At 39.8% G+C, this 23,309-nt stretch overlaps 1 protein-coding gene and 1 long non-coding RNA gene across 2 annotated transcripts in view; both read right to left on the bottom strand.

The window, feature by feature from the left end:
• LOC134816708 (serine/threonine-protein kinase Tao-like) overlaps positions 1–23,309 on the bottom strand; it is a 585,630-nt gene that overhangs the window by 213 nt on the left and 562,108 nt on the right. The window lies entirely within an intron of this gene.
• Positions 2,496–7,460, bottom strand: LOC134816997 (uncharacterized). Its single transcript, XR_010160458.1, has 5 exons — positions 7,095–7,460; positions 6,730–6,847; positions 6,430–6,519; positions 2,936–3,040; positions 2,496–2,749 (listed from the first exon to the last, which is right to left on the bottom strand). It is a non-coding gene; the product is annotated as an uncharacterized LOC134816997 (long non-coding RNA).

Raw genomic sequence — 23,309 nt, 5'->3', positions numbered from 1 at the left:
GTAAAAACTTGTGAAACAAGCGCGCCCGCAGTGGCGCGAGAGCACATCGTTAGGTGAATCCTAGAAACAATCAATACATAATGTTATATTCATAAATAAATTCAAACTAATCTGATCCTAACCCTAACCCAATCCTTAACAAAAGCATATGCTGAAACTTTAACCCTTGTAGCGCGATGCGTTACTGTGCCGCGCCGCGCACTCAATGAGGCTAGATCGGCGAGATGCGCCACTGTGCCTCACCGAGCTGCGAAGGATTGACATCGTGAATCAACATCGTCAATTAACTCTAACCCTAACGAGAAATAAGACTAACTTCCTTATACGGTCATATCACGTGATCTTACCTGAGGACCCCAGGCTATTATGTTCATTAACATAGCCTGGTGAGACTGAGCCCTCTAATACGCGCAGGTCTCTCGGACGGGCGCGTTTTTGCGCGTGGAATGCTGAGCGCGCAAAATATATGTTTTGTAATGATAATCGCATATCGGTAGACCTTTTAAAAGCAGTATGTGACAGAGTGGCAACAAGCCGACAAGCGACATGTTGTAAGTTACTAGTGCGGTAGCGTTGTGATACTTTATGAAGTTTCTCATTTGTTTTGGTCAATTTGCAATTGCAATTGCAATCCCGAACTTTGACGGATCAAAGGTTTCATGATGGTATAACTAGTATTACTATTACTGAATTGTTAATGATCACACGACAACTCGCCTAGCATTCCACACCAAAAACGCGACCAATGTCATTCCACCATATTATATATCAATCGTGTTAAAGAACACAAAAGCCGGAGGTCTAAAGGTTAATACAATCAAGTGGAAAAAGGTGGTAGACATATCTCAGAATTTATGTCAACTTTCATATTTTAATCATTTTATTACATATGCATAATTTAAAGATCATATTCTAATAATTTTATTACATAATTTAAAGAGAACGGTTAATAATGGAGTCATTCGTAAACTATTGACAAATAGCTATTCACGAGAGTGCTCAGTTCACAGTTGTCAGTGCTATAGCCAGTACCATTACCAAACACACAAATCACTCAGAATATTTTCAGCTTTAACTTACCCGGGGACCCCGGGCTTTGTGTTCTCAAACACAGTAGTTATATTAATATTAGATTTTAGTAAATATGCTTGATTCATGACTGATACGTGTATGAAAACCTAAAACGGGGTCCCCAGGTACTCAATCGATTAGATATGTAAAAGATTCCGATACGAGGGATTATCATACCTCATGCTAGCTATGCATTTTCGTATGATACAGAATGACATTAACTGCGGAGCACCGTACTGAGTTTCTACAACAAGGTCTACACTAAACTGAAACAGTAAACATGTGAAGATGATTGATCACTCAGTACTCGACCAACTGCACGTAGCATACTTTAACACGTACTACTTCAAGTAGTCCTTAGAGACTATTAAAAATCTAAACCCAAATTAGAGTGTAGAACGTATGTTGAAAACCATTACCCGTACGACTACGACAAATTATACCAACATCCTTATTTGGTCATTATAAAGAGGTTCATAAAAGGAAAACATATCCAAATAATTTTTTATCAATTAAGATAATTTTACGTTCATAAGGCTCAAAGAGTTTGTTGGCCTATTCTTGCTGCAAGGAGAGCTCTTCGCTCTAGAGGTAGGTCTTTATCAAACAAGGATTGTGGGACGAGCTTTTCAGTCAGGTCCATGTTTGCCTCTTCAGGACTGCCGTGGTGATGGCTGATACTATGTCCACACTCTTGTACCTTTGAAGACTCTGTAACAAACGGGTGTCGGCGGAGGCTGTAGATTCAAGGAAAGGAGCGCTGAACCAAGCTCTCAAATAAACGAAGACAACAAAGTGAGCCATCTTCTGCACGTTTCTCTTCTTCGTACAGTGAATTGGTATCTAGTGAAGAAAAGCCATCTTCATAATGTAGAATGTAGATGGACTTAGCCATCCATCTGGCATGGTGGTCAGCTCCAGGTCTTTGTATCTGGAAGACGTATCCTTTCTTCATATCTATGCTTTCTCTATGGATTAGTTTAGCAAGCTCTAGGAATTCCTTGTAATGTTCTGGGCTGGTTGTTGAGTTGACGGATGTGATTAATAAAGGATAGAATATCTCCTACGTCGTTCCTTTAGCGCGTAGGGATATCGGGAAGGACGATGTTCTGCAGATCGATTCCCAGGAGGTCTTCATGATCTTGAAGAGGGTTACTTCGAGTGATATTGTGTCACCGAACAGTTGCTTGGAGGCAGATCCTCTTACAAGCTCCGCCTCCAGGACGTGATGTCTGCAGGCCATCCAGAGGATCTGTCGATTGAGGACCTGCTGAAGAGAAGTACATGCTCTTTTGTGAACTCCAGTATTGGATGATGTCGTATCAAATCCAACGGCTATTATTTTATCTGCTAGGTCCGGTCGTCGAGAATCTTCTTCACTTTGTCTGCTTCGTCCTAGTCCTTTTAGACTGAGAGTAACTAGTCGTACAGATTGCGAGTATCTTGTTCTCCTCCTCTTGTACTAGGACCATAGCCAGTCTGTTTACTTTACTAAACCCTCCGAGGTCTGTTTTCGTCAAAATTTATCTGTCTGACATCAGAGGTAAAGTCTCTTTTTATCTTTGCTGCTTACTCTGATCGGACTGTGACAACGTTCAGTGGACTTTGAGAGGGAAAACTGCTTCATATCCCCGTGTCTCCACTGAGCAGTGAGATGCAGTGTCTCCTCAAACCGTCACTGAGGGAAAGAAAATAAGCTACTACGTGTGAAAATGAGGAGAAAATGTTCAACTTCTATCATGAAATTACCAAATTAACAAATCTGATTCATTTCTAATCAAAGATGAATATGCAAGGCGGCTTTTAGTTTTAACAACCAGGGTTTAAGCCAGGAAGGATAGTTTTATTTTAAAATAATGTATACCTGATTTTTAGAGATACAACTGCAGCCAAGACTGATATCAAGACGATTGAACTCCGCAAATTTCTGGCCAGAAATAGATCATCTTTCATTATTGTAGATCACCTCCTGAAAAATAGGTGTGCGTTTAGAAATCTATTTAGAATTTATAAGCTAAGTCTTATAATATTCCAGTTACGTGGGATGAGTTGCATGGGTACAAATTGTCGGAAAAGTGATTGATTACGTAATATAAAGTGGTTATGTAATATACAAACAAACATAAACACAAATTCATGGGATAAGTGCGTGGCTGTATTAATTGACGTTGAATGATCCATGTTACGTGTCATATGGAATGTGGTATCTTGAAAATTCCCAACACGTTTGGGATGTAAAATAAACTGTGTCCTTAACAGTGAACATTCTTTTTAAATTTTTGACGGAAATTACCAGTAAGTGAAGAAAAAATAAAACATTGTAACCCAAATATCAACTACCGTCTTCAACCGGCGAAGTTTTCTTTCTCTTAGTAGGGGTGAGCGATTGAAGGGGTGATAGAGGTGGTAGCGTAACTAAGTCTAAAGGGTCGATCAGGAGGTGACCGGGACATGATTTTAGGCCTGACCGGGACCGGGACCGGGATACAAAATGTGACTTGACCGGGACCGGGACTGAGATTATCAATTTACCGTGACCGGGACCAATAATTTCTGGGATTTCTATCTTACCGGGACCGGGACCAACAATCCAATTTTACCGGGATGACCGGGATGACCGGGACCAAAACTGGTATTCTCATATTGAAAGCTGCAACTTTCATTTACATTATAATTGAACAATTTGAATAAGTAATAACTAGAATATTAAATTAGAAAAAACTTTTAAAAAACCGTCAATATGGGGCATGGGCCTAATGTACTACACCAATAATGTTCATGTACTGATTACTCAAGTTCACCCTCATTCCTCATTCCTCAATCAATGATCCCTCAAATTATTCAACAGTTTCATTCTCCAATTCCAATTGACAATTGGGCGTAGCCCGAGTTGAAAACTTGATGTTAGTTTGCACTTATGAGTTATGTAACGATATTAGTTACCTAAACTTGTTTAGCAATTTTAAACATTGTGTTATTTGGCTCAGAGGTTGTTTAAAGATGAAATTCACAATGAATGAAAGTAAAAACTTAAAATCACAGTGAATGAAATTATGTGAAAGATCCCGGTCAAAATCCCGGCAAATTTGAGTGATTGACCGGGACCGGGACCGGGACCGGGACCAAGAATCCTGAATTAACCGGGACGGGACCGGGATCATAAATCAGCATTTGACCGGGACCGGGGGGGGGGGGGGGGGGGGGTGATGCAACGTCAATTAATGTCAATTAATGTCAATTAATGTCAATTAATGTCAATGTCAGTTTTGCAAAATTTTGGAATACTGACATTAATTGACACGATATTTTTCGACCAGAGATTATGTAGTTCTACCATATTTTTAGCACTTTAGAACGTTTATATCATCAATTTATTCACTACTTTCACATATGGAAATGTGAAATGTGAAAAATTCAGATCATTAAACAATAAAACTAAAATAAAACGGTTTTCCGAAATTTAATTTTCTTAAATGGGCGTGGCCATCCAAGGGCGTGGTTCTCAACATCATCAGAACTTAAAACCCACATTAAACGAAATGCCTTCATGACATTTATATTTGAATAACGAATCTTAAACAGCTAACATTACTCCTTCATGCTAAAAAAGCCGATTCTAGATATTTTACCTGTATAAGAAACCAATAAAATATGGGCGTGGCCGGTGGGGACCGAAGATGGAAGAGTTGGAAGCTAATTTTTTTTTGGTGGTCTTTGAACCTCAGGATCAACAGATAAGAACATAATCATAATTATTCAAGGACATTTTGTTTTTTTTTGAACCGGTCTAACTTACATAGACGTGAATATCTATCGAATAATGATAATCTCAAATTTCAAGACAAATTAATGTCAATTAATGTCAATTAATGTCAATTAATGTCAATTAATGTCAATTAATGTCAATTAATGTCAATGTCAGTTTGGGGTTTTTATGGAATACTGACATTAATTGACGTTGCATCACCCCCGGACCGGGACCGCGACCGGGATGAAAAATGTGACTTGACCCGGTTGACCGGGACCGGGACCGGGATAGCTCAAAATTGCCAATCCCGGTACCGGGATTCCCGGTCACCTCCTGGGGTCGATCACTTTACCGTCTGTACGCGACAATTCACGTAACGTACTTAAATAATAGTTATTGACACGGTATTGTGTCGAATGATTTAGGGACAGTTCACATATTACGTAATTAGGTTATCACTATTGGCCAATTCTTACACCTCCCCACCCCCACTACGTTATCAATTTTACAGATAGTATAGCTATTGTTATGTGTCATAATAACACTAGCGTAATCTAAATCATTTGATGATTTGAAACCCCCGCCCTGCCCCATCGGCTGATCGGCACGCCCGAGAGCGCGGTAAAATATAGAAATATATGCTGAAGTGAGTGTGGTTTATATAAAACTTTCGGATACATTTTATGAATGAATTTGTGCGTGACTATAAAATTATGGCATGACTAGAGCCGCGCACACGTGCCAGCTACCACACATTTGAAACTTATTCTTACAATAACACTAATTACAGTGGAATGTGTAATGTCAAATGGGAGCGGTGTGAACAGAGCTGAGTGTAGCCGTGTGTACGGAGGAGCTGTATTAAGTGTCATCTAAGAAGATAATATGCCATTATTCCGTTTTATTAATATTACAGTATTTGGCGACTGGCTGGCCGATGGTGCTGTGTATCTTTTGGAAGGACAATACAAGGTCAGCAATATAAAGTATATCCCCGGGTCAAAATCGGAAAAAATTAGAATATTTATATTCTTCGTTAAGATTTACATGATGAACTATATTTTTCGCTTAGATTCGCAAGATAAGCCTGTTTTAGGACTAGTACATGGATTTACATCCAAATTGGTCAAAAATTGGCTGAGTTATGAGCTTTAAAAAATATGCCCACATTTGGGCATACGATTTTGCCCAAATTTGCTTTTGCCTAAATTCGATCAAACTTCAATATTTTTTAATGAGACTAACTCTATGTGAAAGATATACCTCAGTGTTTGTTGAATATAGTGATTACTAAGTAAAAAGACCTCTATGAAAAAAATTGGGAAAATTGCACATAATATTATCTCGGTTCGGAATACTAGCCAAAATTATGACTTTATTAAAATTGAAATAACTCTATCAGTTTTCAATATTTTTGCAAGAACTTTTTGGAATCGATTAAGAATTGCATTTCAAGCTTATTGTGCCGGCAAAAATTGTTGATGTAGGCCTCCAAGGAGATATCCGGGTCAAAATCGGAAAAAATCCTATATTTTAATATACTTTAATATGGTTGCCCCCCCCCCCCCCCCCCCCAATGTTTGAGTGACACACTAACTATGCAGTTTTACCTGTTTAGAGGGGTTTTCAAAGAAAGTTTTAGTTCCCAAAGTCCGTCTCAAATACCAAAAGCAAAACTACCAGTACCATTAGCTTTAAACCTGGGATATCACTAATTTTACAAATAATAACATAATATCGAGTATGGAGGCCGGAGGGGTTAGAGGATGGTATTAAACTAAAAGTATAACAGCTAGGCTGTAATAATATCCAAGATTGTCAGAAAATATCGTCTAATCAAGCCAGAAAAGTTTGGTAACTTATCGACTATCGAGTAATCGCACGTACGACAGGTTTCTCGTTTATCTCACCAAAAACTTCAGCAGCTTTTTTTCTCATCGTCAGATTCACTTATTCCATACGTAATGACCCTCCTGCTTCTATATCGTCCTCTTCAGCTTCTGTCTTTACTGCTCTCTCCGCGGCCATCTGTAAATGGGGGGTTGTAAAAAGATAAAAAATGTAGTATACAGTTTTCAGCCAATCAGAAGACAGAATGAATCAAACGGTTTTTCTTTCCAAACTGATCGCTTGTTCAGGTTAGACGATACGAAATTTCAGTGGCCTTTTACTCCCAAGTTATAGACATATTTCATTAAAAACACTGTTTGTGGCTCTCGCAAGCTGATCTGCAAATTTTATAGCAAACTTAATATTGTGATAGTGAATATTTTACCTTGAGCGGGCCCGTCACAGTTGACAAAAAGAAGTATCTCGACGAGGGAGCTGGGAGAGATAGAACTTAGCTAAAATGATAGGGAAAGGGTTAAACAAAGTTTTGAAAACATTAAAAACGAAATAAGCAGCATTAATAACAAACATGATGAGCCATAATCAGAGTAACACACCACGTAACCAATTGCCATGGTTACGCGCAAGTTGAAGTAACACAGTTACGATAGATATTGATATAATTTCATAAATATAGCCGAAAAGACAGACAAGTAAGTATTTTAGTTGAGGTTATGATATGTTAAAGAGTAAAAGGTTTTGCAATTCAGCTGGCTGCCAAAATCAGCGGTCAATCCAAAGATAGATTTTAGTGACGATCGTATAATAAACTACATCGTCACTAAAATCTCATTATATGTAACTACTGACAGTTCTGCCCGACAGTTCCGCCCAATCTAGATCAATTGCTTCCATGGGATGATGCGACGAATCAAAACAAAGTTTTAAAAACAACCTTTCGTTGGTTGTACGTAAATCCGGACCTCTGTCAAGGAGCTGGTCGGATCCACACTTGCCGGTGAGGAACAATTACTGAAAACTGTCATGATATTTCACTTTCACTGCTTTTTACTAAAAAATGGCTTAATTTGCATGATTTTAATCCCATCCACCCTATTGTTACTAGTAACATAGATTACTATTGAAAATATAGGTAGAGTGAATGGGTTCAGCCACAGACCTCAAATTACATTGCCCGTATGCATGGAAACGAGTCATCTTTAAGCAATTCTAAGTAGTTTTGTATGTATCATCGCGTCTGGATCTGTCAGCATTGATTTACTTTAGCATATTATGACGTTTATACTTGTCCGGCTAAACACGGCTTTGTATAGATACGATAGGAAGTCTGTCTCATTAGGAAGAACTAATAAGAATTATTAAGAACTCATGCAGACAATTTTTAGAAGTGCAGCAACGTGTGTCAAGGTGTGCTACAAATAGAAATTATCATTGTCAGGTATATTACAGCAGCTTCCTGTCTTTTAGCTTTATTTTCTAAGAATTGCTACGATGTTGCTAGGGGACCACTATGGCGTTACAATGGTGTTGCTGTGGCGTTGCTAAGGTACCCTTCAGCTCTGTTCAGACCATAAGTTGCTTTTAAAAGGTCAAATAAATATACTCATGGGTTTACTTTTAGGAAGTTTCTGGAGTCAAAGAAATAACAACACAGATTTTGGCTGAATTTGCTTGAACTTATTCAAAACAATTCATTTCGGCGTCCGGACTCTACGGCTTGAGACACTCTTAAATGCACTCGCTGTTTACATTTGAAAGTTTGCATGATATTAACGACCCAGGAATATCTATAATGTATAGTACAGTATGACTATCGTTTTCAGATAAGTTCAACCCGCTGATATGTGTTCAAATCAGTGTTTCATTTCATCGGCTGTATCATAGGTCAAGATAAATATTTCTTGATGAGATAAAAGCTTACTTTCGAAGAACATTTCCTGTAACCATGGGCACCCTAATTTGATATGGAATTCTATCTATTTTGATCGAAAATATGAAACAAATATTTCCCGCCGTAGAGTCCTAGTCTCTACTGCGCCGCCGTAGAGTCTTACGTCGTTGAGTCTCACACCCTATAAGAGTACCGGTAACCGGTACCATCGTTTAGATGGATACAGGCACCCTGGGGATCTCCAAATAATATGTAGATGGCTGAAATCATTGGATGATGATTAATCACTCTACACTCGACTGTCACGTGACTTTTGAAACCTGTTCTCTAGGTGGCCATGAATAACCCTATAATCTGATTCCAACCCTAATCCAACCCAATCTCTAACAAAAGCATATGCCAAAACCCTAACCCTTTAGAGCGAGATATTTGACCAATTTCCTTATATAATGGACATATCACGTGATCAAGACAGCTATTCGCCAATATCTCGCCAGGGGAGCATTTTAATGTCATGAGGGGTGATTCGGAATCAGCGTTCCAACTGTCGGGGGGCTTTTTAGAAAAATCTTGAAGGTTGACTGTAGAGTGATTTAGCACGCTCGGCAACCATTCACCCTACATATATTGTCAATAATAATAAACATTCATCAGTAGTTATAGGGTGTTAGAGATCATAATGATACAAATTAAACCATTTTTTGATTAAACAAAGCAAAAAACGGCCCTTCGTAAACAGGCGGGGAAGTGAGTGATTTGAACAAAGTTACCGTACCATAAGTCGAAAACTAAAAGTGATGGCAAATCCTCGAAAGAGGTGTTTGATCACCAAACACTGTGCAGATATTTGGAAAATATATTATTATTATCTGTATCAGGTATTCTTATAAACCAGAGGGCAATGAGATCTGGCGTCTCTTGATTCACTATAGCGGTTTTCGACTAATAGTTACTGTTAACAATGTAGGGTCAGTGAATAATAAGTCTTAAATTCTTAAAAATTGATCGGGAAATTAAATATTTATCTTAGATTACATAACATTTTCGTAGACTAAAATATTTTAAAGATACCTTAGTATTACTGCACACTGTAAATTGATTAAAATGTCCTCGCCTAGTAGTTTGCCTGGGAAACAGGCTGGGACTGTCATCGAACTGCGGGCGAAACGGCCGTTTTCGTGGAGTGAAAATACTAAAACATGCCGTGAAATGGTACAAAAACTAAGGTTTTTGTTTTCTGTTTCGACCCAGCCGTCTATAAGCTCGTTGACAGTCTCAGCTATTTTTTGTATCACGTGAAAGTTGCATCCTGGGAATTGGATTTTGAACGTGGTCGGGACAGATTATCCCGGTATGGACCGGTTTGGTTTCCTTAGTGATTTAGGGTTTAGGAATTTTCTAGTTATTTGTCGAAATAGAAGATTAGAAAAGATATCTTTGGATTTCTGTACATGACTACTTTCACTATTGATTTTTTGCAAACCTCGAAATTAAAAGCCTATTAGTTGTTCTGTAGATCTAATGATTCCAAGTTTACTCCCGTTTAATTCTCCACATGAACTAGTGAGTTAATTGGTTCATAGTTATGAATCGTCAAATACTCGTGAAATATCCGTGTAGTGGAGCATTTGGACAGGGCCATTTACTTTGTACTCAGGTCACAACAGAGATATTTTAGAGGTTCATCGGCTCACTCTTGAGTGTCGTTCATGTAGAATCATTTTATAGACCAGCTTGTGTTTTGGTCAAATCTATGAATCTGAGTGCACGTATTTCCATAATACTCTCGAGACCTTTAATTCGAGGGGATTTCCCTCCCACTCTAATGTAGCCGTCCAGCTCGTAATAACAAACTCATGACGAAACATTAGCTAATAATGGAATTAAATAAATTAGCAAACACCTAGACCCCTAGACGATCAGCCAAGCAGCCAGGGCTGCGCTACAACAAAGAACAACGAAGGACCACTAAATAACTGAAGTAATGTGCACGCCAGTAAACGATATCCCTCACCTTCTTCCTGGGTCAGGGGTCTGTTGCCATAGCAACGAGGGAAGAAGAGCGGCAGCGGTTGTTAGGGTGGGTTTTGCAATGGTTAATGATTTTACCGAAGTTTGCTAAAAACGTCGGTGAATAGTATTCTATGTCATAAACAGCCAATGATCAGCTATAATAGTACGGTTTATTTTACACGGTGACTCGTTCTACTTGAAACTGTCTCAATGGTAACAGAGTTTAAAATGTTCTTACTCTTAGTCTTAGTCTTACAGGAGATCTACACGGTGAATGTAAGTGGGTCTGGGAATCTATGGCGTAAGACTCTACGGTGGAAAACTTTACGGTGGTGCCGTACAAAAACAACAGGTGTAAAAAACAGGACTATTAGGTGGCAAAGTCTATAATCAGGCATGAGATAGTAAGATAAAGAACTTAAGAAATAATGCGAGCAAACAAATGTTATATTTTTTTATCGATATTGATAAATTGGCAGGTGTCCCTCATTAAATTTATGAGTTACAGGAGTTGCAAGAGTGGCAAATTCGAATTCGAAACAATAAATTTGGATTAAACAGTTGTTTGCCTAAAATTTGTGACAAAGAACAGGCAAGGGGATATACAAGGATTTCTAAAGTTATGATATTACACGATATAAATTGTGTCAGTGATCACAAACGCCTGTCCTATCCCAGGTAAATATCAATATATAATCAGGTACTAGATAGTAAGAAATAATGCGAGCTCTCAGCATATATCTCAGAGTCAGTATCACTATCGAAATATATTGTGGATTGTACGACTGAAAGATGAAGTTTATTAAATTCCGAGACAAAATATTTAACGGCAGCTTCCTGAGAACAGAACACGGGGATTTGAAACTTAAAACACACGAGATAGCCGGAACCAGTACAAATGAGTGAAGCTATATTTTAACTAATTATTCTTAGAAGACTGTTTATGGTTTAGTTGACTCTGAGATCAAACCTTCACTACAAGAGGCTTCGTCATAAAAGTAAAAGTTGAAAGTATACGTGATCCGGATGCAATAACAGATATATTGAACGTTCAAATCATTTTACACCTACGCTAAAAACTTGTCCACCAACACTGTACAAACTACAAAAATATTTGATTGGCAGACGGATAGATAAAGAACGAATTATGAACTATAGACCACAGAGTGATCGTTGAATATCATAAAAGAACGGCACAAGTGCACAACACACAAAGGCGATCTGAACTGATATGGAAGTTAGACCTAGGCAAAATTGAAAGAATCGCACTAACTGGGCCGCGCTCAGCCTGTCATTCCGCCTAATCTCTATTAATGAACATAATAGCCTGGGGTCCTCAGGTAAAAGCAAGCACTGATAACAGAAACAAAGAATCATATTTCACTTGTGTTGTTCCGTTGACCAAAACAAGTGCTAACAGACTAGATGGTTGATGAAATAAGCCTCTTGACTCCCATTGTGTGAAATTACTAACACTAGCAGTAACCGGTGTTTCTTTAAGGTGGGGTCAAGAGACATTAGACAATAACACACGGAATTAAAGAGGAATTAAAGAGGAATTAAAGAGGAATTAAAGAGGAATTAAACAGGAATTAAACAGGAATTAAACAGGAATTTAAGATGAAATTACCAAGGAGAACACTAACGAACTCGTCTTGGCTATACATCAATTAGAAAATGTTATTTATTAAATTTGAGATTTTTACACAAGCCCATTTAGATGAGCTATACAATACTCTGTAAAAGATAACATAATATAGAATGTAATTGTCTGGGAGGATGACTGTAAAATTTGGGAAAAAAAGTATCCTGTGGTTAAACAAAGCACAGATACTAACAGAAACAAATCAAACGTTTGGTTTGATCCACACTACTGATATGTGAGATCAGACACAACAAATTATGACGCTCTCAAAGCATTTCACAATAAAGGATAATGTATAATATAGATTAACTCCCGATTTCAATTCAGGGAGACTAATCTATTCTTGCAAAAATGTTAAAACAAACTAAATATTTTACAACATCTAGGATTAAGGACAAAGTGACTAATATAGAGTACGAGAACACATGATTTCCATCACAATGCAATCTATTAAATAAGTAATAACTAGGATTAAATATCTTAATCCATCATCAAAGATTGTACAGTATGAATATCAGACCATTAAAGTGTTTTTCTACGATCCAATTCAGAATTTTGACACTAACTGTCAAGGAAAAAGGTGCAGGGCAGAACTAATCTATAGATCACATCTAAGAGATTTCTTTCGATCACAGGCCTTCTTTGAAAACGACAAAAAGTAGCCGGGCCCGAACAGGCAGTCCGAAAGAAATAAAAACTATAACAAACAGACAGTATAATGGTCAACATCAATCTGACATATTTTGTTCCTTCTAGTACCCTGAACCTCTTGATTTGGATTTAAGTAACACGACCTTAGTTCGGAAATTTAATTCAAATGCATATCATGAGTATATAAAAGAAAATCTTCAGATATAACTGCAAACTGATTGACAAACTAAACCAACCCTCATCAGAGTGGTAGTCATGACATGACCATGTTACTTTGATATTAAGTAAAGCTAACATCTTTCGCTAGGGTCTTTAAACGAAGTAAATGTCGGGCAGCTAAATATAAACAAGTGTAGACAACTGGACGATTTTTAAAAAATGTCGTACGAGCAAGAAAAGGTCATCAAAATATATTTTAACTACAGGAACAACATAAACATGAAGGAGGTACCGATGTAACTGTGCAGTGTGATAACACGAGGTGCAGTGAGCAGCACATCACTGATGACACTCATATCGCTCGATTTTACAATCCAATAATCAAATTTTACAATCTAACTCATCGCGCGGCTCCTCTAGCTAATACGTTACTTTTCTCCAATTGGCAGTTTGCGTGCACGTGTCTTTTCTGAGGCCCCAATTGGTTCTAAATGATCACGTGAATGCTGGTCACGCGCACATCAACTTCCAATGAGCGTACTGCCATTTTTTCTGAGGCGATGGAGGTCGTAAATCACTCAGCCCGAATATAGATTTGGCGGAATGACAGGCTGAGCGCGGCCCAGTAACACGTGATCGAGACAGTTTTTCGTCAGGGGAGCATTTTAACCTTGGGGGGCTTCGACGCGCAAACTATCATTATTGCTTCGCATCATCAGAGCAACGATCTCGATGGGTTGACAGCCAGACAGCGTTTGATTCACGATGTCAATCCTTCGCATCTCGCCGATCTGCATACGTGGTTGCGAGAAGCATTATTGGATGCGCGCGCGCGACCCAGTAGTGCATCGCGCTACAAGACAGCGTCAATCCAATTTTAAACCTATTGCCTATGTCATTGGGGCCGGGGTGATTCGGAATCAGCGTCTGAAAATACATTGAATTAAGTTGGTTTCAACTGTTGGGGGCCCTTTTAGAATAATCTCGAAGATCGACTGTAGAGTGATTTAGCACGCTCGCATAATGATCAGAGTAGCATGAAACATGATCAAAGAACAAAAATAGTTTCAGGAAAAAACTTTAAAAATTTTAAATCGAGAGGTAGGTACTATATACTTTATTTGATACATGTTACGTATCACAAATATCAGCGGCGCGCGCTTCGAAAAGTGGCATGCAACGTAAGTCAATACTTTATACTTCTTGTCATACGTTGTATGACCCGCCGCGCACGAAGTGTACGGCTCCCCCTGTATCGTCAGGACTAAAGTGAACCATAGTGAAACGACCGTGGGGATCACAACGTGATACAAAATACTACTAAGTCATAAGTACGGATTTCAGAAAACCGAAAAAAATATGTTAGGCTCATAATGATCATGGTAGCATGAAGCGTGGAAAATTGGTTGAACCACTGGGCTCTGCGTGGCCCAGTGGTGCATCTCGCCGATCTACCGATAAATATTATTTAATGCGCGGCGCAGCCCAATAGTGCATCACGCTATTTTGTATTAGGCTATTAATCAAATTAAATGGATGCAATGGTTTTTAAACCAGATTAACACCCCTATTCTTAGACATCATACTATTGTGTCCAATTAGCGGTTAGGTCTCTAAACTCGTAGCAGAAAACACGCCTTTTTGCCCGTAAGAGCCTCTACTACCCGATTACGTGCGTTTTATGTGTCCGCCAACGTATAGTAACTAACTAAAAGTTTATGCATATAATATACAATATACATATATAGGTTGGCTAGGTGATTTTGATTAAAATATTCTCAGATTTGTCCTCTTCGAGAAATACTACATTTCTGGGACCAACTCCAAAGACAACGACGAATTTACTTGCCAAATTTAGGAGAGCTTCATCTTGGGTATTTGTGTTTTTAATATTAGCCAGATCATTGAAAAATTTCACATCATTTTATGTGACCACTGTTTCAACTTGTTATGTAAACTATACCATGCTATCTGACATGTGTAGGGGGCTACGTGATAATGACCCACACCAACATCAGAGACACAATGGCAAATCTCCTTCGTGAGGTATTAAACGGATTAAACGATTCAAAAGTCAAATTACAATGGTAATGTCTGACCAGATATAAAAAATTAAATTTACCCAAAAGTCATAAAGTATACAATATATACAATGAACCCTGTAAATCTTAAGAGTGAGATTCAAAATACTTAATAATTTAACTGAACTTTTCTGAAAGTGTTCCGAGTCAAAGATTATAATTTGGCAATATTGTTAATGTTAGGAATTTGTTTGGAGGACGCTTTAGGGAATCTTCGTTCATGAGCTTTGGTAAGGAACCTTCCTAGGTCTCCGATGGTTGAAGGGTGTGCGAAGATCTGTCCAATGTCAGAGAAGAGTAATGTTTTACTTTGTTGGGACAAACAGTGGCGGAGATCTTCATAGAGAGGGCAAGTACGCAATACATGAAGTTCATCTTCGATGATTGGATCAGGGAAAGGAAGCTCTAGAAGAAGATCGAGTGACTCCGCATCTGTAGTGGAACAGTGTTTGCATGCCCTATTCGAAAGTTTATGTCGATGCATGCCATGTCTTCCAGTTTCGATGTTGTATTGATGCGAGCTTGTTCTGAGTTGCGCAAGTCTCCTAGTCTGCTGTGGCCGTAGGTTGATCGACAGGTATGTTTCGCAACCGAAGCTTGCCTTGATGAGGTTGTAGAATCCTAGTTTTCTGTTGAGTTTTCGCTCTTTGTTCCATTGTTGAACGAAAAGGGTTTTCATAGCCTCGCTGATTTCGAGCGGGTTTGAGATATCACTTCCTCCTGTCAGTTGTTTCACTGTGTTCTTGGTGGATTCCAGCCGGGAGAACCATAACAGATTCAGATCCCTCTGCTCGGCGTAAGCGTGCCTTACTAAAGAAGAGCATCCCTCTTTGTCAAGTCCCTCCAACCTCCCGAGGTAGCTATAGACTTGGGACGTAAGCTCGATGGCAAGCGGGTATCTTCCAGTGTCACCCCACACAGCGGTGTTTGAAGTCGATTTGTTGACATTCATAGTCCATTTCATAAATGATAGGTGAACTTTCTCCAGGGGGTCTTTTGCTGTATCCTGAGTAGCCGGATAACTCCCCGAGGCAAAGATAGACATGAAATTTGTCATGGGAAGCCAGATCTGACACCCGTAGGATAGAACAGGAACAATCAGAGTGTCGAAAAGCTTAAACACAGTTGTCTTCCGGAGGTATCGAAGGTCAAGCATACTCTTGAGAGAGAAGTAGCTCCGGAGCCCTTTTTGTCTAAGCTTTATCTGGGCAAGTTTTAAAGATCCCGTGAGTGTGAATGTAATTCCAAGATATGTGTACTCACGCACTGATGGCAAGGTCATTTCCCCGTAGACAAAATTAGTACTGTCCTTGAGCACCCGTCCTGCCCGGTTAAACACCATAATTGCTGTTTTTGATATGTTAACCGATAACCCCCACTCTTGACAGTAGGTATGTAAAACTTCTAACATTCTTTGAAGACTCTCTTGATCGAGAGCCAGCAGAATCAGGTCATCGGCCCAGAGGAGGTGGGTTACTCTAGTACTTTTCAGTAACGGTACTTCGACATTTTCCATAGAATTAAGGTCTTCTGATAGTTGGTGTATGAAGCATTTGAAGAGTTCTGGAGACATGGGGTGTCCTTGTTCAGTCCCGCAAAGAACATCGATCTTTTCAGAGAGCTTGTTCAAGAGCTTGATTTTTGCTTTGGAGTTTGTGTACATGAACTCCATGCAACCAAAGAATCTTCCTTTGATGCCTAGTTTCCAGAGTTTGTACAAGAGTGCCTCCCGGCAGACTGTATCAAACGCTTTGGCGTAGTCAACAAAACAGGAGAACAATCTGCCTTTGTTAGCTTTTACATATTTTTCTATGCAAGTCGACAGTGTCAATATATGATCTGCTGTTTGCGCGTTTTTGCAAAACCCCAGTTGATTGGGGGTGTCAGGGTTTGTCTCAGCACGGAATTTTATAAGTCTCTGGAGGAGAATACTTGCAAACAGTTTTCCCACGTTGCTGGCTACTGCAATTGCCCTATAGTTATTGGGATCGTAGATGTTGCCTTTTTTGTGCAGAGGCGTCACAACAGATGTTCCCCAGGGATAAACTCTGTGTGATAGACATAGGTTAAAGAGATGCAGTATAGCGCACTGCATATGTTTTCCAGAGAGTTTGAGAAATTCATTTGGGATTAAATCCTCCGACACTGCTTTCCCTTTCTTGAGCACTCGAGTACAAGCCAACAGTTCTTCGGAGCTTATGTCTTGGTCAAGGATTTCTGTGAGTGTTTGCTGGGTGGCATCTCTGTCCATTTCGTCTTGTAGTTCTTTTATTTTCTTTGGGCTGATCGATGGTTTACTATACAGCTCTTTGAAGAATTTGCTGAAGTTAAGCATGTCAAAGACGTCCAATTTGCTTCCATTTGTCTTCATATCTTTAAGCCTCTTGAAACGGGACCAGTTAATATTTTTGCCTCGATCGATGTCACTACATAGGTCCTCTATGAATGCAGACTTTTTAAGTTTTATGAGTTTCCGATATGATCGTCGACTTTCATAGTAAGAGTCTCTGAGATTTTTATTCGTAGGATTTTTGCCGTAACTTTTGGACAGTTTGTTCAACTCCCGCTTGCCGTTTATACAACTTACATCAAACCACGGAGCTTTGGGCTTCATCCTTTGTCTCCTTTTTCTTTTTCCGCTCACTATTTTCCTATCTGGCTTGTTCTTCGGGCCCTTTTTCGGAAGAATAACATCGGCAATGTCTTGGAAGATAGATACGAGTTCTTCATTAAGACACAAAACTTGTTCTCTGTCTGTGCATTGGGTTTCCGCGATTCGGGTTATTTTCTGAACAAATTCTGGCGAATTCTGGATCGCATGAAACTGAAATTGAAGTTTCTCGTCCTCATTATCCCATTTGTATTTTTTAGGTGCGTCTTCTAGTGTTTCTAGTAGATCCTCTGCATCAACCAAGTTGTGTTTGTGCTTTATTTTGCAGATGCACGGCTTGTGGTCAGAAAATTTGTTAAGATTCTGCACTTGGAATGACAGCACTGATTCAAACAATTCAGGTGTGACTGCCATATAGTCAACTACGCTGGCACCATTGTAGTTGACAGAGGTATATTCCCCAAAGATGTCTCCCAGTGTATTACCATTTAGCAGCGATAGTCGATTACAAGCGAGGAAATCTAATAGTATGTTACCCCTAGAGTTAAGTACTTGGTCCTTGCTTACTCTCCCGCTAGTCTTTGGATGGCTGGAGGGGATTTCATCTGGTTCAGAGTTAGGGTCGTCATCTTCAAAGTCGAAGTTTGTGTTTCCAGTACGGGCATTTAGGTCACCCACCAGCAAGATCTTGCCAAGATCGGGATTCTGAGCTTTAAAGTCAAGGAGGTGCTCTAATGTTGTCATGTAAGGGGAGCCATCTCCAGCTTTGCGTTTTGACTTGTACGACGACTGCTCTGGTGAGTCGTAGACATTGATGATGGTGAACTTGTTTTCCATATCATTGGGATAGAAAGTAATAGCTTGGAAGTCAGGGCAATTTGTTTTGACTAGCTTTACTTGTTTTGAAATTGAGCGATGTACCCCAATGCAAATTCCACCCGATCGAGAGCCTTTTCTTGTGCTGTTGAAGCACTCATAGTTGGGGAGAAAAAACTCCTGTTTGGTTTCTTGCAGGCAAAAAACGCTGCTTTGTGTCAGGATGTTGACAAAGTCACTGTCTTCCATTTTTGGCCCTTCTTGGCTCATAACCGAGTCGTGGATGTTCCATGATAAAATTGGGAGGTTTTCGAGCATAGTGACCTTTTGTGCGACAGGAGGCAATCTGTGTGTTTTATTCATTTAGAGTCCGTTCCTTTGAGAGTGAGCTAGGGTTCGGTAGGTCAAGGCATCTATAAAAGCAATCTTTGAGCCTCAACCAGAGTAACCTCTTTCCGTTCTCGTTAATAGAGAGGTCTCTATTTTGGGAGTTGGTTAGTCTTGTAACGAATCCTCCAAGACGTTCGTTACAAGAGCAGTATATTCTGTCTGCAAAGTTTCCTCGCCTTCTTAAGTACGAGACAAAGTTCGAAACTTCTTTGTTAACGTATAATATGTCTTCATTTATGTCCGGTAGTCCTGGTATTGGGATCATCAGCGAAATGCATACTTTAGCTGATGTAGATTCCAATAGATCATATACAAGTTTTTTGTAATTTGCAATGAGGTCTTTTGGGGTGGTTTTGTTTTTATACAAATCTTCCAGTCCAGCGTGAATATAAATAAGATCTGATTTTAGATTACGCGCCTTAGAGATTAGCCCACCTCGACTGATAATACTACTGATGGACTTTACTTTATGTCGATCAATGTAGAAAGCTGATGTGAACTTTGAACTCGCAAAGTCTTCGAAAAAATGATCATGCACTATTAAACATTTTCGTTTGTTATTAGTTGGGGTTTTCTCTTTTCTGCGCTTTTCAATCAGTGTCCAACCCAATCCAACATTGTTCTCTGATATGAGTGGATCAGAGGTTTCTGTTTCACTTACAGGAATCTCAGGAACATGTGTTGTTGCACATGGCATTGGGATCGTTTTGATAGTGGCATCGGTTACTTCTGGGTTTGGCATTTGAGTCTCAGTAGATGCAGGTTTATTGACATGCTGGTACGGTCCCGGGTCATAGTTGATGGGGAAATTTAATGAATCTGCCCGACTATGTTTGCTCGCAATGACGGGTATAGATTTAGGTGGAGAGTTGGGGATAAACTCATGCTCTGTTACAACCTCGACGTGATCTGATACGTCGATTTTATCTGAGTTTATTACAACCCCAAGGGCCATTTCCACTGATGAATCTGCGGTCTCATGGTGGGCTCTTTTGCTATACGTGTGTTCATTCTCTATTATGGTTCTCTGGACCCTTTTGGCCATGAGCGCAGCTTGCAAAAGTTCTGGGATTTCAGCAATTTGCTCTTTCATAAGATTTATTTCATCTTTCATCTCGGTCAGCTGCAGTAGAGTTCCTTGTTGGACTTCAATAGTTTGCAGCAAAGTGTCCATCTGGCTTCTGAGCTCAGTTAACTCTGCCTGACAGAGACACTCGCTCATTTTAGCGATTTTCACGTGGCCTTGATCTTTTTCTTGAAGGAGCCTGATTTGCTCTTCTTGACAAGAGACATTATTTTGGATCTTTAACAAACTCGTTTCCAAGGTTTTTAGTGGTTTCATGAGTTCCATGCCCGGAAATACTGGGGCATTTTGAGAACGTGGGGCTTTTACAGTCTCTGTTTTTTTTGGACAGTTAGCTTCATTCTTTGTATTTTTCGTTTCTGATTTCTTCTTACTCTTCTTTTCAGTCTCAACTCGCGGTTTAGGAGCGTTCTCTAGTATGTTTGAACTGCTGTTACTGTTAGTCTCTATATCTTGCTCGGTGGAGTCATTGGAATTTTTACTATCCTTCTTGTCCTCTTCGTTCATTAGGTCTGGCGGAGAGGGTTCAAGAACAGATTCAGCCGTTTTAGTTATGTTAGTTTCTATCGGCATATCATTTCTTGTAGTCATACCGGCTTGCGTGTTTTTATCAGGGTCAACTGATACTTTGGTTTTACCGTGTTTCTTGATCGCTTTGGATTTTTTGATTTTTTTTGACTCTCTTCCAAATGACAGGTTTCATTGTAATCACTTGTGTTAAGAGTACTAAACTCATTATTGAGATAAGTCTCGAGAGCACCCTTGCGCATTCTTGCATTTTTCGGCACTTTTAGACCTATGTTCATCAGTTCGGCAGAAACTGCGTCATCGTTGAGTTTTTTGACAAGTTTCTCGATTAGACTCGGTTGAAGCTTCACTTTTCCTTGCGAAGCATCTATAAGGTGCTCAAGAACCATCTTCCTATTTAGCTCAGCGGTGTGCGCCACCCTCATGTGGCATAACTTCACCCAATCGACAATTTTGCTTTTTGAGTTGCGGTTCGCAAGTTGGACCAATGTTTCTTTCCTCAGAAACAGTTTAGTCAATTTAGGGCCATCGGTTGTATCCTCAGATGCTTCTTTTTCCGGGTGGTCGATCGTAGTGTCCTCTTTATCAGGGAGACTCACTGATTCAGTAACAGAGGGATCAGCACTGTTGGTTGAGGTTGAATCCTTTTTTTCAGGATCAACAGATGTCACCTTATTACGAAATACAGATCCTTGAATATCATCGGTTGTATCATCAGATGCTACTTCTTCTGGGTGATCAATCGAGGTGTCCTGTTTGTCATGCACATCAGCACGTTGGGTAATTTCAATATGATCGTGTTCTTTGGGGTACGATAGAATCGGTTCTGCACCATCGCAATTGGTGCTTGCTTCCATCACAAGGCTCACTGGTTTAGTCCCCTTTTCACATTTTACTGTTTCACTATCAGATAACAGTGTACAATCAGTGACGGGGTCGTCCATTTTTATGAGACAGAGTGATATTGTCTCCAGAATGGATGTTCCTTCCTTGTCATTATTCGCTACAGGTATGTTATGATGTAAAAGTTGAACCCCAGCTACAGAAGGTAAATGAGGGTGACTGCCTCAACCCAAAGACTATAACAGGTGACCTAGCTCGGCTTGATGTATCTGCTAGAGGAGTTTGGACTCCATTTGATAAGACCTTTCTTGACATAAGGGTTTCACACCCCAATTGCTTATCAAACAGGACAAAAACTCTTCAAGAAGTATACGAAGAGAACGAGAAGGAGAAGAAGGACGAGTACTTGGAGAGAGTGTTGAATGTGGAGAAGGCTACCTTCACCCCGGCTGTATTCCTCACATCTGGAGGAATGTCTAAAGAGTGTAAGCAGTTCGTCAACAGAGTAGCAGACCTCATTGCAAGAAAAAGGAAGGAGAGGTACTTCGATGTAGGAAGACATGTGAGAACAAGGATAAGATTTGCAATGTTGAGAACAACTCTTATTGCTCTTCGAGGGTACCGAGGAAAGAAGGTGGACACCAAACGTGAGATTCAGCTATCAGAAGTCTCATACAACCTCATCCCTGCCCCTATAATGGGGCCATTCTTGAAGTCATTCTGGGTGTGCCACCACTCCAAACTTTGGGAAGAATAATCTCGATCAAACACTACCTCAAGGTTCTCCATGACTCAAATGACATTCACTATGACTTTGTGAAAACTCAGCTAAATGAAAAGAACCCAGCAGTGCTCTGTCATCTCCGAGAGGTGCAGAAGTTCCTACAAGCAGAACATTTTAACACAGAAGTTCAGGCCTGTGACCTCGGTGAAATCAGCCACAGAAACCTGGACCACATTCTGCTACTATCCCCAAAGACTTACAAGTACACCAAGGGAATGATACAGCAATTCACCCACATCCAGAAAGTTTTATATTTCCTCCCAGATGCGTTTTTTTTCTAAATTCTGTGGCCGCTTGCTTCGCTCGCAAGTTTGGGGAGGGGGCTGTCGGCGAGCGAAGCGAGTCCACGTGTCCAATTCATCTGCGCAGCGAGCGAAGCGAGCAAGCTGTGGCAGGGGTCTGGGGGCGCAGCCCCCAGCAGGGGGCCAGGGGCAGAGCCCCTTGGAGGGGGCTAGGGGGCGCAGCCCCCCGGAAATTTTTTGCGAAATAGGGTGTTTTAGACGGCATTTGGCATTAAAGAAATTTGTAGGACAGCAATAAACTGGGATTGAAAAGAATCAAGTACTCACGTAAATTTGGTAACTTCACAACAGCAATCTGCATTCTCCAATCAGAATATTTCACTGTGTTCCAAAACTGACAGGATGTTCCTCTTTGATTTTTATACAATCAAAACGTTTTCTTCAAAAATTTCCTCAATTAATTTGTCTTTATTCCAAAAAAATATTTCGAAATTTAGGAGTAACTTCTCAAAAATTTCCTCTTTTCTCCCGTTTTTCCTCCCAAAAAAAAAATTTCCTCCCAGGCTGCCTTGCAAGATGGCGTGTTTCTGGATGTGGGGCAATTCACAGAGCTACTTATCTTACTGCTATCTCAACGAATAAACACACAACGACTTTGACAATTGACCGACGACTTAACGATTGTGAGTTATGACGGACTTAACTGTATGGGTCAACTACTAAAACTGCATTGTATACTATCTTAATCATTATACTGGACATGATATGACGAAGTATCTTAAGCAGCACTTTTTACCTCCACTTAGAACTTGATTAGTCACGAACAATATAATCATTATAAATCAATACAATAAAACATCTTGATCAATAAATGCCTAGCAGCACCAGACAGCGGCCGTGT

The sequence above is a fragment of the Bolinopsis microptera genome, chromosome 6, assembly GCF_026151205.1.
Source record: "Bolinopsis microptera isolate Bmic1 chromosome 6, MBARI_Bmic_1.0, whole genome shotgun sequence".
In the NCBI taxonomy this organism is placed as follows: domain Eukaryota; kingdom Metazoa; phylum Ctenophora; class Tentaculata; order Lobata; family Bolinopsidae; genus Bolinopsis; species Bolinopsis microptera.
This window is presented reverse-complemented; position numbering and strand designations above follow the sequence as displayed.